This window comes from Diorhabda sublineata, chromosome 2, assembly GCF_026230105.1.
Source record: "Diorhabda sublineata isolate icDioSubl1.1 chromosome 2, icDioSubl1.1, whole genome shotgun sequence".
Lineage (NCBI taxonomy): Eukaryota > Metazoa > Arthropoda > Insecta > Coleoptera > Chrysomelidae > Diorhabda > Diorhabda sublineata.
In genome coordinates, this window is record NC_079475.1 from 6,344,595 (window position 1) to 6,361,020 (window position 16,426).

At 34.4% G+C, this 16,426-nt stretch overlaps 1 protein-coding gene across 1 annotated transcript in view; it reads left to right on the forward strand.

The window, feature by feature from the left end:
* LOC130452643 (disintegrin and metalloproteinase domain-containing protein 11) overlaps positions 1–16,426 on the forward strand; it is a 768,870-nt gene that overhangs the window by 560,199 nt on the left and 192,245 nt on the right. The window lies entirely within an intron of this gene.

Consider the following 16,426-nt stretch of genomic DNA (forward strand, 5'->3'; position numbering starts at 1 on the left):
CGCACGGCCCAACAAACACTCAAAGGACGTATTGCTTTTTTCTTTTATTCCTATGGAGACAATTATTTGTCCTTTTCATAAAAATATTTAACGAGGAACAAAATAAAAACAATGTATAATTTTGCTCCCCAAATTTCATTACTTTTTGTGTGTTGTGAAAAAAACGGATAATAATTTTTTTCAGAAATTTAATTGTAATAAAATTGTGAAACTAGAAAATTGAATGGAAGAACCTTTTTTCCATTTATGTACTAAAATATCGATTATTTCCAGCTTGAATGACCTTTGGCATTCAAAACAAAATACAAATTAGTAGAGGGTCAGAAGTTATTTGGGTATCGACGGCCATAAATCTGTGAAATTTCTATAATAAATAAATGAAAGTTGCTAGTATTTACATTGCTTCATTGTTTATCAAAATATTCTCCATTTTGTATGCGTTTCACCCAATTTTCGAAGCATTTTTCCCATTCGGATTGCGGTACCTCCAAAACATGTGATTTGAACTAATGAACCGCTTCTTCGAGTGTAGTAAAACGTGGACCTCGCGATTTATTTTTGATCTGTATTTTTGGGTGCCAAGCAAGGACTGCACGGTGGATGATCCATCAATCTGATGTTATATTCAAAAATGTTTTCGTTTGAACTGATGTGTAAAAGCTCGCATTGTCGTGGCGGAGAATGATTCGTCTTCTACGATTGGTTTTCCTCATTATGGCAGACAAATGCTGGTGAACCATTCAGAATTGATCATTCTACGTTGCTTTCCAGCAGCGGTGGCAACATGTCCAGTTTACCGAAAAAATCGGCGACCATTTGTTTTAGGCGCGAACAACTTTTGCTGGATTCGGCTCGTCTTGAGAGACCCAGACAGTCGATTGTTGTTTTGCTTCAGATTCATATGAATAGATCCATGATTCATTGCCCATTTTTAAGACGTCTATGGAAGCGTTTCAGAATTTCCATGCGCAAATCGACACGAGTTTTTTTGTGATACCCAACTCGGACAAATCTTCTTGACAGCCAAATGTTCATGCAATATCAAATGTAGGCGAGTGGAGCTAATGGCCAAGTATGACTCAATTTAGGAGTATGTCACATCAATGTTTTCTGACACAACAGCCTATTTTCGACAACCTTCACAAAACTCACGATTGAGATCCGAAAAGCAGCCAAATACGCTGGCTACCAATTCTCGTAAAGCTAAACATATGTTAATGATCGGATTTGACAGAAACATCGCACATAGTCTCACGATTAACGGATACTTTACATACAGCTCAACCCACTATATATTCTGGTTTCCTAAGCATTTCCAATGGTCCAGTTAAGAAATTAACTACTGTAGCTTCTTAATTGAATTGGGCTTTAATTATTTCTTTTCACACAAGTTCGAAAGGCTTGGTGCGTTTGAGTTTACAGTGTCGTGATTATCGAAAAGATAGAAAAATGATGGAAAAATGTTACAGCCAAAATGATCCAAATTTTTCAAGTATTGTTATGTTTTGCCACTTCTTGTAATAAGGGAAACGTACATCGACAAGATTGTAGATACAAATTAAACGAGTCTATTTAATCGTAGCTATCTAAATGTACAATATTTATTATAACTTTGGTGGAGATATTGTAAATGTGGGAAAAATCTGACAATAATGTAGATACCACCATAATATCACCCTTTTTTGAGGTGTTCCATTTATAAAACTCACTCTGTATAGGTTAGACGATAAGCATGGAATGCTAAATGAACTTCATGCGAGAAATCTGTCCATTATCTGCAAAGAAATGAATTTTCTAATCGATGCAAATATAAAAAATCATTCCTCATTTTTTACTCAGAATGTCGAGGAGTTTGTAAAAATAAATAAAAATTATGACTTCTGTTGTTATCAAGTATTATTCATGTCCTCAATTCATGTGAATTGATTTTAAATATTTTATTAAATGTATTAATCTTTAAAAAGTTCTGCCCAATATTTCTATTGATCTCTTTTTTTCTTTTATGGTTAGTGGGCTTGAAATTCACTTAATAAAATCAAATTACTTCATATGACAAACTTAATCGAAGTAAAAATGTTATTTATGACAATATTATTATAATTTGTAATATAATTTTCACGATAATTATTAATGTATTAAGGTAAGTTGAAATTTTATTATCTTTACTTGTTGTATTACTTTATTCAAGATTTCGAAGATAACATATGAAATTTATTGGTGGTTAATGTGATTAATTCTATATCATCTATTACTATATCTAAAATTAGTAGACTTTATAAATAATGACTGGAAAGTACAGGGTGTCTCATAACGACCCAACTACTTCAGTTGGAAAAAAACTCCATTATACTTCTTTTTGTATGTATCTATTGGTATTTATTGAAAGATGAGGAACAAAATTTCACGACATTGTTTGAATGGTGGCCATCACGTTGACGACACTTCTCAATCTGTTTGCGAACATCTTCAAAAACTTTTTGAAGAAGTAGTCGAGGAATACTCCTCATCTTTTCTTCAATATTGTTTCTTAAATCTGTCAAATTTCGCGGATTTCTGTCTTTGACTACGCTATAAAAATGACCTCACCAAATAAAATCAGGTGGGGTCGAGTCAGGGCTCCGAGTTGGCCATCAATATCACCTCTCCGTGAAATCACCTTTTCTGGGAACAGCTGGTGCAATGCAGCTAAAGAGTTGTTAGTGGTTCCAGGTGAGGCTCGAAAATATTATTTTGACATAGAGTGTAGAAGTTACAGTCACTGCATATCCTCTGTTATCTCCATAGCGACCCACACGGTGACTTTTGGGATATGCAACAGGCGTTATCATCGTTATCATTGCGTAACGTTAAACTTGCACATGAGCATTTTTTTTTCTATATAACATATATATTGAATTCCTTCAGTTTATCCTTCACTCTGTTAATAATTGTGTTAGGTCTTCTATTCTGTATCCTTCATTTTTAGGATCTTTTAATATAACCATTACACGTTAAATTTAATGCAGTTTCCCCACTCCAAGCTGAGGGAACCTAAATTGCTTTCATTAGAAATGATACCATTGGAACTCTGTATCAATCAAGGTCCTTTTCAAGTTCCTCTAATTATCTCACTCAAGCGAGGATCCAGGGGAGTCATGACACCCCCTTCCCTAAACCCTAATTAATATCCATTCCGATATGTACATATTAGCATAGTTTAATTTTTTATAAATTACTTTGGTAAAATTGTCTTTGTCTGTAGTCCTTAGATCCTTATTCCGTCTACCTTCAAATACCTAATGTAGTTTTGAGTTAGAATTGATAAACTGTAATGAAGAACTACCCTAGAGCAGGGGTGCTCAAACTTGAACTGCTGGCGATCTACCTCAATATTTTTAGACTACCTACGATCGACTCTGAGAGGCTGCAAGTATGTGTGATGCAGGGTTGTCGTACATACACGATACCGTAGCATATATAGATATTAGCTTTCTGCACAATATAGGTACATTATTTTAGTCAAGGTTTGGGTTAGGTTTAGTTAGGTTCTTCTCTACAATATCAACGAAAACACTCAAAGTTATTCAAAATTGTGAGTTTATTGGTTGTTACAAAACAAAAGAGTTACATATGGTGTTAAACCTAACTAAAGAGTGGCTTTGGATGTTGAAGCGTGGCACTGCATGTCCTCAGCATACTTTTCATAAGATGGTACGTAACCACTGAGTGCTAATCGCAAGCATGATGACATATGATCGTTAGTTAGTCGATTGCGATATTTTGACTTAATTATCTTCATTTCAGAAAATGCAGACTCTCACAAGTAAGTTTACCCAAGCAATGCCGTCAGTTGAAGGGCGATTTGCCTTAGATTCGAATATTTATCTTCAGATATAAAACACCAGAAATTTGTATCAGATGCTGTAGAATATGAGTTCATATTAAACTGACTTGCTATTTCAGTAGCTAATTCCTCAATGTTTTTACATGAAAAAGGATAATTCATAAATGATGCTATATTTTCCAATTTACTGCAATCATAAGAACGCATTTCGAATTGTCCCAAAATATTTGATAATTAAGCCTCATACGTATCATAATTAAACTGAGGAATCCTTGCTTTCAAAGACGGAAAATGTTTCAGATCCTTTCTTTTCAGTTGATCTATCATAAGTTGCAATTTACTTTTGAATGCGTTTACTGCGCTAATCATCTCAATAATAGTTTTTCCTTTACCTTGAAGCTCCAAGTTAACGATGTTTAAGTGCATATTGTGATGTCAGTCAAAAATGCCAAATCAGTCAGCCATTTTTCGTTTTTCAAAATCTGAGTGTCAAAACCTCTTTCGTCTGTTATTTCGGGCAATAATTCTTGAAACCCTATGTAGGAACTTTCCGCGACTCAACCACCTGACGTCTGTGTGAAGAACTAAATCAGTGTGTTCAGCTGACTCCCTATCTTTCAACTGCAACTGAAAGAGCCGCCGTTGCAAGCTACGTGCACGGATGGAATTCACAATTTTTGTTGCAATGCTCATAATTTCCTCCGTGTTTAAAACTTTGGAACACAAAACTTGTTGATATATAATGTAATGGAATGAAAAGAATGAAGGGAATTCTTCATTAGCTCGACACAATGCCACAAAACCGGTTTTGTTTCCAGTCATTGCTGGTGCTCCATCGGTTGTAATGCACACTAATTTATATATTGGTAGCTCGTAGTTTTTTACAAAATTAAAGAAAACTTCATATATATCTTCGCCACGGGTCTTCCCCTTCAGAGGAATGATTGTCAAAAATTCTTCCTTAGACGACATGTCATTGAATACCATCCGAATAAAAATACACATCTGGGCAGTGTCTATCATATCGGTGGATTCGTCGAACTGTAAAGAAAAGTATGTACATTCCATGATATCATGTTTTAGTTTATCTGCGATGTCCTGACTCATGACTTCAATACGCCTTGTGACAGTCGGACGAGATAGTTCTCTAATAGCAGACATGATTTCTGTTTTATTTTTAAAAACTCCAAATAAAATCTCACCCGCTTCGATAAATGCTTCCTTCACCTCCGATCCATCTTCGAATGGTTTCTTGTGTTTCGTCAATATATGAGATATTTTAAATGAGGCGATCGTAGCAGCTTTTGATTGTTTGGCTGGTCTTGTGAACATGATTTGTTCTTTTTTCAAACAAGATATAAAATCACTTACTTTTCGTTTTCTTAATTCACTCTGTGGCGAAAAATCCTTTTGATAGTTTTTATGAACCGGTTTATGATGCCTCTCTAAGTTACCACGCTAAGGTATTGCAACTGACGCACGACAAATAACACAAATGCACTTATCCTTCACCATACAAAAGAAAAATTCTTCCTCCCAATCCTTATTAAAATGATACGTTTTAGATTTCTTCACTGCACTCATTTTCCACTATTTAATAATAAACTTTGTATCGACGTAGTATCGCTATCAAGTTACAATTCAGAATGACTCCAATTCATGCAGGCGCAACATTTATATCGGTGTGAAAGAAAGTCTCGAAAGTTCCCGTCAAACGCGCCGCCCGAAACTAGACAGTACAGTCTAGTCTAGAAACAACGCTGCTTTTCTTTGACAAGTGCCGCGCGTTCCTTTGATAAAGCCGCCTTTTGCCGCAAGCAGTGTTATTTTATTACGTAATACATTTTTGTAGTTTAGTTACCTACCTACTTATTAAAAATTTTTTTCTTCTCGAGATCTACTCAAAAAGCACTCGCGATCGACCGTTTGAGCATCCCTGCCCTAGACAAAACTACAATAAACAGTATACTGACTGACGTTGTCATATATGATTCAAATCGAGGAGGAATTGAGGTTTAAAGTAAAAATTGCGTAAAATTCGTCATTATGCTGTCAACAAGAAAGTAATTAACTTATATTTTGTTGGTAGAAGACTTAAAATGCCATGTCTTTGGGTGAGGACTCGTCCCAATACTAATGACCCCCCCTTTGTCAAGACCTTGTAACTACCTTTGATCTTGACATCATGCCTGCTTTAAAAGCTATTTGTTTACTTAATAAGTGCTTGGCTTATGTATCACATTTTTCCAGTTTGTTGTTGACTACTTGTTTCAGGAATTGTTTGCCTTTTTTTGTTTTTAACTCCAATCCACTCAGTTTTTTGGTTAATTTTTATTGAGGTTGAGAGGTTGACTGGGCAAACATAATATGATTATTTAATTAGATTTTACAAACTATTAATTTTTATTCGTTGAGTATTCTGTGTCTTTTGTGATGTTTTGAGGCGAATATCTCATAATTTTACCAGAGAGGATGATGATTTGATTACATTGTGCAAACTCTATCTCCCACTGAATTATATGAAAGGCCCGTCGAGTACCAATAGGATTTAACTTGACCTTAGACTTTATAAGTACAAAAAATCACGCATCCACTGAAGAAAAATAATTGCATTTTGATATAGGCAGATTTTTGTACCATAAACAATAAAGACTCAGGTGGAAAAACATCCTCCCACTGTCGTTTGTTTTATTTATTAGTCTTCAATATAACCACAGGCAGTGAAAAGTGAATATCGTTCGTTTAAAAACACACTGTATATATCTTATTATGATTAGAAGGTACCAATAAACACCAATGGACTGATTGTTGAGACAAAATGTACTTTTCATTATTAAACAGGTTTTAAAGAAAACTTTCTCATGTTCTTTTTCTAATCAGGGCGTTTTTGTCACACAACAAAGTTATAAAAATCATTCTTCAAAGTGTATTAGGAACAAAAAGTCAATATTGTAATCACACTGTTGATGTACGACTAAATAACCAAATTATCATTTTCGAAGGCCAAAAGTAATGTCAAAATTTCAATCCAATTATATATAACCCATTATTTGTATTGTATAAATCATCTATTATATTTCTAATTCTATAAATCTCGATTGGACCCAATAAATATCCTTCAAACTTCGCTCCTGTATACGGATGTAGTTTCATAGCCTGCTTGGCGAACTCGAAATCTAAATCTAAATTATCCACAAGTTTCCATGGCGCACAGTTTCCTTCCACAGTTGCCATTGAAACTGACTTGATTTCTCGTGATGAATCAAGTTTGCCATTCAAACTACTGATTATAAGCACAGCACGTTGAAATGAGATATTGATGTAAACTATGTGGATATGACGTATCAACTAATTTATAGTTTCTATGAGTTTGAAAGTGCAACAGAACTCTTCATGAAAATACGAGATTATAAGCGATTGGTGAATCCAGCTATGTTAGATATAAAGTTTGTACTAGCATTGTCAATTTCCCCCTATAAGATAATACTGTTTAACAAATTTTTTTTTGTTCCATCAAAGATTTTTTTATGTCACAGCATTATTTCCATTCCGGAATTTGCATCAAGTCACGGAACACCCTGTATTTCTAAGTTGACATTCGAATAAATAACATTTCAACATGTATATTCATTAATTTAATTAATCAATACTGTGCTTTTAGTTGAATTATTAATTATGCAGTTTCGTTGCACTGGTTTTAATTAAAATAATTTGCACGTGGTGAACAATTGTTAATGCGGTGTTATTAATGCTTATTCAATTATATTGACGTGCCTTATTCTATCAATTCGATACATTTAGGAATTCTAGTCCGCTACTTCTTGTTTACGAAGTATAATATAACGCAACGGCTTGATTAAATACAATGGTGCCTAGTAACTTCAAAAATGTGATCCGGCTGTAAATTCTATTCAATCAGCAATATCTAAACGTTTTTCAGTCTATACAAATCATATTAAAGCAACAATCAATAAGGTAAATTGTTATACTATAAAAAACAAAATACTTATTATGTTGTATTTTAAAAAAGTTGAGAGTTTCCCCTACTAAATCGTAAAGTTGTTTTTCATATGTTAACACGTTCAGCCTCAACCAAAACTGACAAACTTTCCCCTGGGGCAAAAAATTTTTACACTTCATTTAGGGTGTGGGTCCAAGGAAAAATGAAGAGAAAATGGTAACTATCTAGATTAGATTACATTCCTCTGATACTGTTAAAATTTTAGTATATTATAGAGAAAATTATGCTGAAAAATTTGATATATACATGTATGGCGCGGAAAACATCCTTTCACATAGTTTTTCAACTTTTAAATTCCAGAAAAAGAAAAATAATTTATACATCATAGTTTAGCTTCGCATGTCTTCATTACCTAATGATGGCATCATGTATCATAAAATTTGCAGAGAATTTAGTCTAGTTTGTTTACGTACGACTATCGTTAGTAAATCTATCAATATTTTTTTTTTTCGCGTTTGACCACGTAAAAGATAAAATTCTATGAATTTTTATGTATTGCTGTTTATTGATTGATATTCTATCAATATTCTTAGTTAAAATTAGTGGTTAGGTTAGGTTAGGTCAGGTTAGGCTAGACATGCGAAGTTAAACTATGATGTATAAATTATTTTCCTTTTTCTGAAACTTCAAAGTTGAAAAACTATGTGAAGGAATGATTTCCGCGCCCTACATGTATATATCAAATTTTTCAGCATTATTTTCTCTATAACATACTAAAGTTTTAACGAAATCGGAGGGGTGTAACCTAATCTAGATAATTATCGAGAAACTTTAAAAGTTCCAGAAAATAATGTTTTTTGGGTGCGGTCAATATGCTCTCTCTGGATACCAGAAAAAGTTTACTGTTAAAATTTTCCACGGGATCCAGAGCGGTCCTACTGATCGCACACAGGAAACATTATTTTTTGGACTTTTCAATGGAAATAAATCTTTACATTATATTTCTTCAAAACTACACCCTACAAACAATATAGAAAACCATAATTTTGGTTGTTTTTTTATCCTTTGAAAAATAATCTACGTTTTAATGTGAAGTATACAAATATGTGTTTTGGAAAATATCATATGAGATCAAAGATAATGCTTTTGGGTGAGGTAATACTTAGTTATCTGCGTTTATTTTATGTTAAGACACTTAGAAACATGCACAATAGTCAATACGAAATGAGGAAAATGTGTTATGATTTCTTAATATGTCAATAGATTTCAAACAAAATAAACAAATACGGCATAAAAGTTTTCAAACTTTGCTGTGAAGCAGGATACACTTCGAATATGAAATTTTATACTAGGAAATAAGAGAAGAGGGTATGTCTGTATTCACAAATATTGTGCTAAGTCTGATAAAACATCTTCTTGGCGAAAAAATAGGAAAGGGGTCCTTTCCTATAGACGTTGTACAAAAGAAGCTCAAGAAACATGAAATTTCAAGCAAAGAAAACGAAAGAGAAATAACGATATTAAAATGGAAGGATGAGCTTTGTACAAAGCATACCGTTGAAATAGTCAGCATCAACAGACGATCAGGATTGGTTGTAAAGCCTCAAGCCGTGGTCAACTAGAACAAAAGCAAATCTTACATCACTTCTTTGGGAAGAATATTGAAATGATATAGAAAAATTGTTATTGAGCTGTTATTTGTTACAGCTATGGTAAATGCCCAAAAAAAATAACAAAAAAGAATAAAGTAATTACTGACTCTCAAATCAGTGTAGCAGATAAGTTACTGAAGAAAGTAATTACGCCGCCAACGCCAAAACCAAAAAAGAAACTCATTAACCAGTGAAGAAATAAAGTTCAAGTCACAAAAAGAGAAGATATTTTGTAGAATACAGCAGGAAAAAATAAAAATCATTGGAAAATCAAAAGTAAAAAAGGGATTAATTTTTGCAGTGTTTGTTTTGGAAAACCACATTATTAAAATCCGTGTTTTTGTTAACAAGGAATTAAAAATACTAGAAAAAAATCAAATAGACCAAGTGTAGGATAATGTTTCAAGGGCCTAGGGTGGTTCAAACAAACAGTAAAACACATTTAAATACTTTCCCTAGTGCCGTGAAGCAGGTTCGGAATGAAATATCTCGTGCGGTTCATAGGACCGATCTGGGCTGTGGGGAAAGTTCATTTGCGGACGTATGGACCGCACCAGAGCACAACGTGTTAAAATTTCTACGCCTCTATTTATACATGTCGTAACTGGTTGAAAATCAATTAGTTTATTGAAGATGCAATACGTAGGTATAATAAATAGTGCGATGAATATAAAATTCGTGTATTGTCAAGACATTATTGGAAACTAAGCAGCCGCTGCAACAAGAAAATATGTAAAATAGAAGGAGAAGACACAGTTAATGGCACAGCTTTGATTCGATCATTTTAATAGTTGAGATTTGACGCTTGAAGATCGTTCGCGCTTATGTCGACCACTTGCTTGAGATATTGAGGTTACCAGATGACAGCTAAGGTCTATTAAAATTTCTATCATAGAGGTATTAATAAGTGCAATGAATGTGGTCGAACTGGTGTAGAAACCCTTTAATGGACTCTGAGCACTAACTCTGCTCCGGATCTTGTTTTCGCTGTAGATCTCGTGGTGGACGGCTGCTGGTTATTCGATAACTGACTTTGCTTTTCCAAATATGAAGGCTGCTACCGGTATTTTCCTTCTAACAAACCGCTGTTGCTGCGCAAATTCCAATAAAGACTCAGAAAAATATTTCTACATATAACGGTATTCGTTAGTTGTAATTTCGCAGCTTTGACGAATTTTTATCCTCAAGGAACATTTTCTTAACATCACGAATTAAATTTACCGAATTAATATAAGTATCAATGACTATGAAGCGTGTTTTTTTCTCAGTTTTTTAAACTGTTATTTGATTGTTTCAAACAAACTCTCTTTGTATTACCACAGACACCTAAAACTGGAGCAAGTGAATGTTGTAATTCCACAGAAAATGTGACAAAAACAAAAAGTGAGTCATTCATGTACTGAAAAATAATGAAAAATCATATTATATTATTAAGATGCTGATAGACTGAAAGTCACAACATGTATTGGAAATGGTAGACAAGGGCAGCTTTTCTACAATACAGAGGTCGGTATAAATCAGGCAATGCTCTGGAGCCTGCTTGGGATGTGGGTATCTGAGTGAGTAGGTATCCATCCAATGGACAACAATAAGACACTCTCAAACATCCGTCATGCAGGATGGAGCTTCGTGCAGAAGTACCTCAAAGTTCATTTTGGAGAATGGGGGGGGGCCTTCTCAAGGACCGCGTTTTTGCAAGAGGACCACAAACCCTTCCCGACCTCCAAATTGCAATAGAAAAATAATTTAAGTAATTGAAAATCTTAGCGAGCAGCTTGACATGCATTGATAAAGATGGGCATCAATTTGAACACGCAACCCTTATTCCAACCAATTTCTCTACAACTAATTGTCTAATTCCAAAATCTGAAACAACCTTTTCCTATTTGCAATCTGTGGAATTTACAATAAGCAGATAGTTGGAGCAATTCATTTTGTAGAAAGATTGTCAAGTTACAATTTCTTTTCTCTTCAAAAACTATGAGGGGAAAGTACACAACAATACTAATTTGACAATAAAATTTTTGCAGATCACACATCCATTAGAGGTTGAGCCAATGCGTTGGAATGAATTTCAATGCGGTGAATATTGTAGAAGAAATAGAATATATAACTCAATTTGAAAAAACTACAAGCAATAACCTTATTGGATACACACCATGGAGCATTCACAAGCATTCTAAGTATTTTTGCCTAAAATCTTTCTATAATTGGTATATTTGAGCTGGATGCAGTGCCCCATAGTTGGATATCATTGCCTCAGATGAACAGTATGACCTTCTATAGTAGCCGCTAGTTATAGATTGTTAATTCAATCTATTAACCAGCACAGTTCACTGAGTATCAGGCCCAATTGCTTTCTTTTGCTTAGTATGTGTGTTCTAAAGGATAATCGTCGGTTCAGATTAATTTCAAGGTATTTTGCTGCAAAAAATGCTTATTTAATATCATTGTTGGACAGACCCTTCTCCTCCACAAACAAAGTTTGTTTGCAAATTTAAAAGAAAACAACTAGGTCCTGATGAGTTGCTAGACCTTATATAAGATAGAGAGGGAAGTTTTTTCTAATTTTGTATAGTAGTCCCTCGTAGCAGTTCGAATGCCTGGGCGCTATATAAAAATGTAGTCGAAAAAAGTTAGGTACACTTGTTTGTGATTCTAGTGACTTGCCCCACTTAAAGTTGGTGAACATGAATACAAGTACTACAAACCATTTTTGTAGGATTAATCACACGATAATACCGAGACATGAGTCCTCCCAATGCTATCAATAACTCTTTTTTGATAATCTCTTTGAAGAGAATAGTTTCCATAAATGTAGACATCTTTACTAATCAAAACTAATATTGGGATTTTGTCAGATGAAATTGAAGTTTTTGGTGAAAAAATCCTAGACCAGCATGAGAAATAGTTATCATTTTCTTCATGAGCAAGAATTATATCAGTTTAGCGGTTCGAACTTCTTATTTTCCTTTGAGTAAGAATATATGATGTATATTCTCATACTTAGCAGCATATCTTGTGCTCTACTCTCTGTAAATGGATTCGAGAAGTTTCCTTTTCTCAATATGAACATTAAAATAATAGTAGTTGATTAAAAAACGCTCTGATACAATGTCATCACACTATAAATGATTTTTCTTAATGGCTCTGTGACCTAGATTCTGCTTATCGTACAAAAAAAAAAGTTTCAACCACAGAAAAAAAATTAATTCAACTCACATGTTAGATCCTACTCTTAATGAAGCTTATGAAAGAACTTGAAGCGAAATTAGTGTTGACAAAGGAGGCAAATTATAAGCATTTTCGTAAGGGGACTTGGCGGAAATGTAGACGCGAGTATATTTGGAACAGCGGTTTTTTAAATATATGCCATAGAGAAAGACTCTTCAAAGAACTACAGCATCATAATTACAAGAACAAAAGTTTCATTTATAATGCACGTAGGAAGAATGGCCTGCTTTTAAACAATTGTTCACATGACCGGATTAAGGAAATGAATTAGTTGAATCAATAAAGAAATTAGATATTACTTCATTTTAAGAAAGAAATTTATAAAATATTATTTATCAAGCAATTTACTAAACAAAAACCTTGTAAATATTTTGTAGATAGTTGATATTTTGATAATAGTGCCACAACTAGATATCATATTTATCATTCTCTCTCATCACAGAGTTAATCAATACTACGAGGGAGATTCGAATATGATCGAGAAAAACGTTCTAGCCTCTCCGGAAGCTTTTTAATACCGATATCGAGAAATTTCTTGGACAACTCGGACTATTATGTGCTCACAAATTACTTTTTTTCTTCGTCGCCGCTGGACCTCCGAGGGCTTCTTTCAGTGGTCCAAACATGTGGTAGTTTCAGGATGATAAATATGGATTATAAGGGAGATGCTCTATTATCTCCCACCTAAGCTCTATTGTATCACGCTGAAATGCTGTTAACTGTTTCGGTTAGAATGGCATCTTCCCAAATAATGGGAATATATTTATCGAAGATGAGTTTTCACCATTATTTTTTATAAACTTCCCAAATCCACAAATTGTCGAACTGGAAAAAGATCGCCCAGAGCAAGCCATAATGTCCAATCATCATCATCATGATCAAGCCTTTCAATCCCATATGGATTAAGGCTATCACTTTTGGGGCATCAAATCCTTTTTTTATGTGGATTACTCCTCGTTTTATAATTTTTATTTTCGTTATAGTTTGTCGTTCGCTGTGGCTGCTTATGTTATTATTTTCCATTCTTATCGGTTCCGGTTCTTATGTCCTCCTCTATTTCGTTTCTCCAAGTTTTTCTCGGCCTACCCCTTGGCCATAATGGGATCGATTGCTCTATTCTTTTGATCATTTCAATTAGTTTTCTTCTCAGTATGTGCCAGGTCCTGTTGAGCCTTTTTGCTTTTATGTATCTCACTATATTCTCCTTCCTCAATTCTTTCTCTATTTCTCCGTTTTCCTTTGCTCTTCTTTCCCCTTCCTGTGTTATGTTTGGGCCTGTTATAGTTCTCGTTATCTTTCTTTCGGCTCTTTCTAATTCTTCTTCTTCTATTTTGTTTATTACTGTTGTATCTATCGCATATGTGATTACTGGTCTTATTAGGGTTTTGTGCAATTTTATTTTGTTTTGTTTTGTTATGTTTTTGTTTTTTGGTAGGTTTTTGTTTCTTCCATAGGCCGTATTCTCTTTCTGGTTGTTGTCGCAACGTTATTCCTAGATAGTTTTCAGTTGGTTTGCTCTTTATTTTGGTTTTCCTCCTATTTTCATATATTTTGTTTTTTCTGCAACTATTTTCAGTCCGTAATATAATGATGTCCAATACTGAAACTAATTCCACTTCTTCTACCTCAACCAGTCAAGCTGAATCCGATCCTGGTGTATATAACAATGAAAATGAGATGGTGGATCTAACACATATTCTGAAACTAATGGAAGAAATAGAAAAGCTGCTGTTCTAACAGACATCCCTTAAAAGAACGCATTAGAAGAGGAAGGAAATAAAACTGCTGGAAAAATGAAAAGCCATAAATGATAATAGATAAAAAAGAAAAGAAGAGAGTTTAAAAGAAGTACTCCAGTCAATTGAGGAAAGCAACGCTGTTGATTATTTTTGTCTAATTTTTTACGAAGCTTATTCTGAAAGCTTACCAAAGAAACATGGATACAGTGAAAGGAATAGATGCGCCAGGTTCTGGTCTAGCTCTCGTTCATGTGACATTTAACTCATCGTTTGGCTAGACATTCGAAGTGCTCGATTTGCTTTAGACCTTTGCTCAACTCACCTCACCTATGTAGTACATTGAACATACTTTACCTTCTGATTTTAAGCAGCTGTAGCACTTAAATTCGAAATGTGGAAAATCAATTACTATGGACACTTTTACAAAACGGATAATCGTTCAGTATTCATATCAACCCAATAACACTTATCGTTATAACGAGCTATAACCGCTTGAGTAAAAAAGTGCTCAATAATCCTCACCCTACCAATTTCTCACCCCATTTCTGAAATTGTATCGAGCGTGAGTCGCGAGGTATCGCTCGTCGTGCAGAAATGCTTCTCCATTTCTAGCGATAAGCTGTATTTCTAGAAAATTGGAGGAGTATACAGCATTTATAAAACTTTCTGAGTGTAGAAAGTCAACTTACAGCACTCCCTCAGTCCAAGAAGACGTTTACATAATCTTACCATCGGACCTGGTTGTCTCCGCTTCCTCCTTCTTCCTCGACTCATTAGACAACACCTCTATTTCCTGAGAGTAATAGTGTACTCATGTTACATTTGTATGCGAAATTCGCGTTCAAAATCGTTCTCCTCCCCGTATGTTGCCTGAGCAAGTGGCGACAAACTTCCCAACGCATGAATTTTTGCTCGGCAGTTTAGAAACCCATCGCGCCATTATTCGGCGACATTGAATGTGTTCGTGGATGATAGACTTTACTCTATAAATATTAATGCCGAGTTCAGCCGCATTTTTTTGACCATTTGATCTTCCAAAATGAGTTGTTCTACACAACCCATTTAGATACAGACTTACTCAGGCATTTTTTACCGAATTGATATTATTTATGCCAAGGAATTTCCGTGTCACTTTTTCATACCAAAAACCGTATGACAATAAATTGCTAAATGGCAGTCGGTTCTTGACGGCACTCATGGTTGTAGCGCATGCCTGAAACGTGCGTCGCGGAAAAAACTATATGCCACACTGCTGGTGAAGATTCTACATCTCATTGTTCTGTTCCAAAAATACATAGACCCCTGTCAGAAGTCTAATGACCAGTTACATGTTGTTTTTGGGCATTAGGAAAAGTTCCTCAGACTCTCTAGATGATAGGTTATGGACTTTTTTGGATATGCACTTTCCACCAATGTAGATGATAATTCCACAATAGTATTCATTATCGCGGATTTTGAATTTCTTCACAAGGTCTTCGCGTTTAAGCTTTCTTGATGAATAATGTATTCGAAAATCAATAATATCTGACGATGAAAAAATACAAATCCCTCATGTGCTTTGATCATTACATCGATCTGTTCCTGTTACAAATTTCTTGTAATTTCAGTAACTGGTTTCTAAATAATTTGCACCGATGCTGCTATATCTTCAAACTGAAACAGGTAGGAACATCATCAAACAATACATTCGCACTTCTCATTAACGTTTGCTTCATGAATTCTAGATCTGCATTAATTCTCTTTATTTTTCCTTTCACTAAGTTTTCTAAATAATGCCTGTAATTTATACTGAGAAGACTGCTAATCGGTATGGGTCAGTTCTAGAAGCATTATTTTCACAGTTCGATTCATATCTTGTTTGAAAATGTAGTTAAACAGTAGATATTAGGATTTCTCGATATAATTGCTCGATTTCTTTGCTGTACAAACCATTATCACTTGTCCAAGAAAGGGCCGAAATAATTTCCTGCTTTTCAGCCGCCATAACGATTAAATATCCTGGATCCGTCTGGTAATA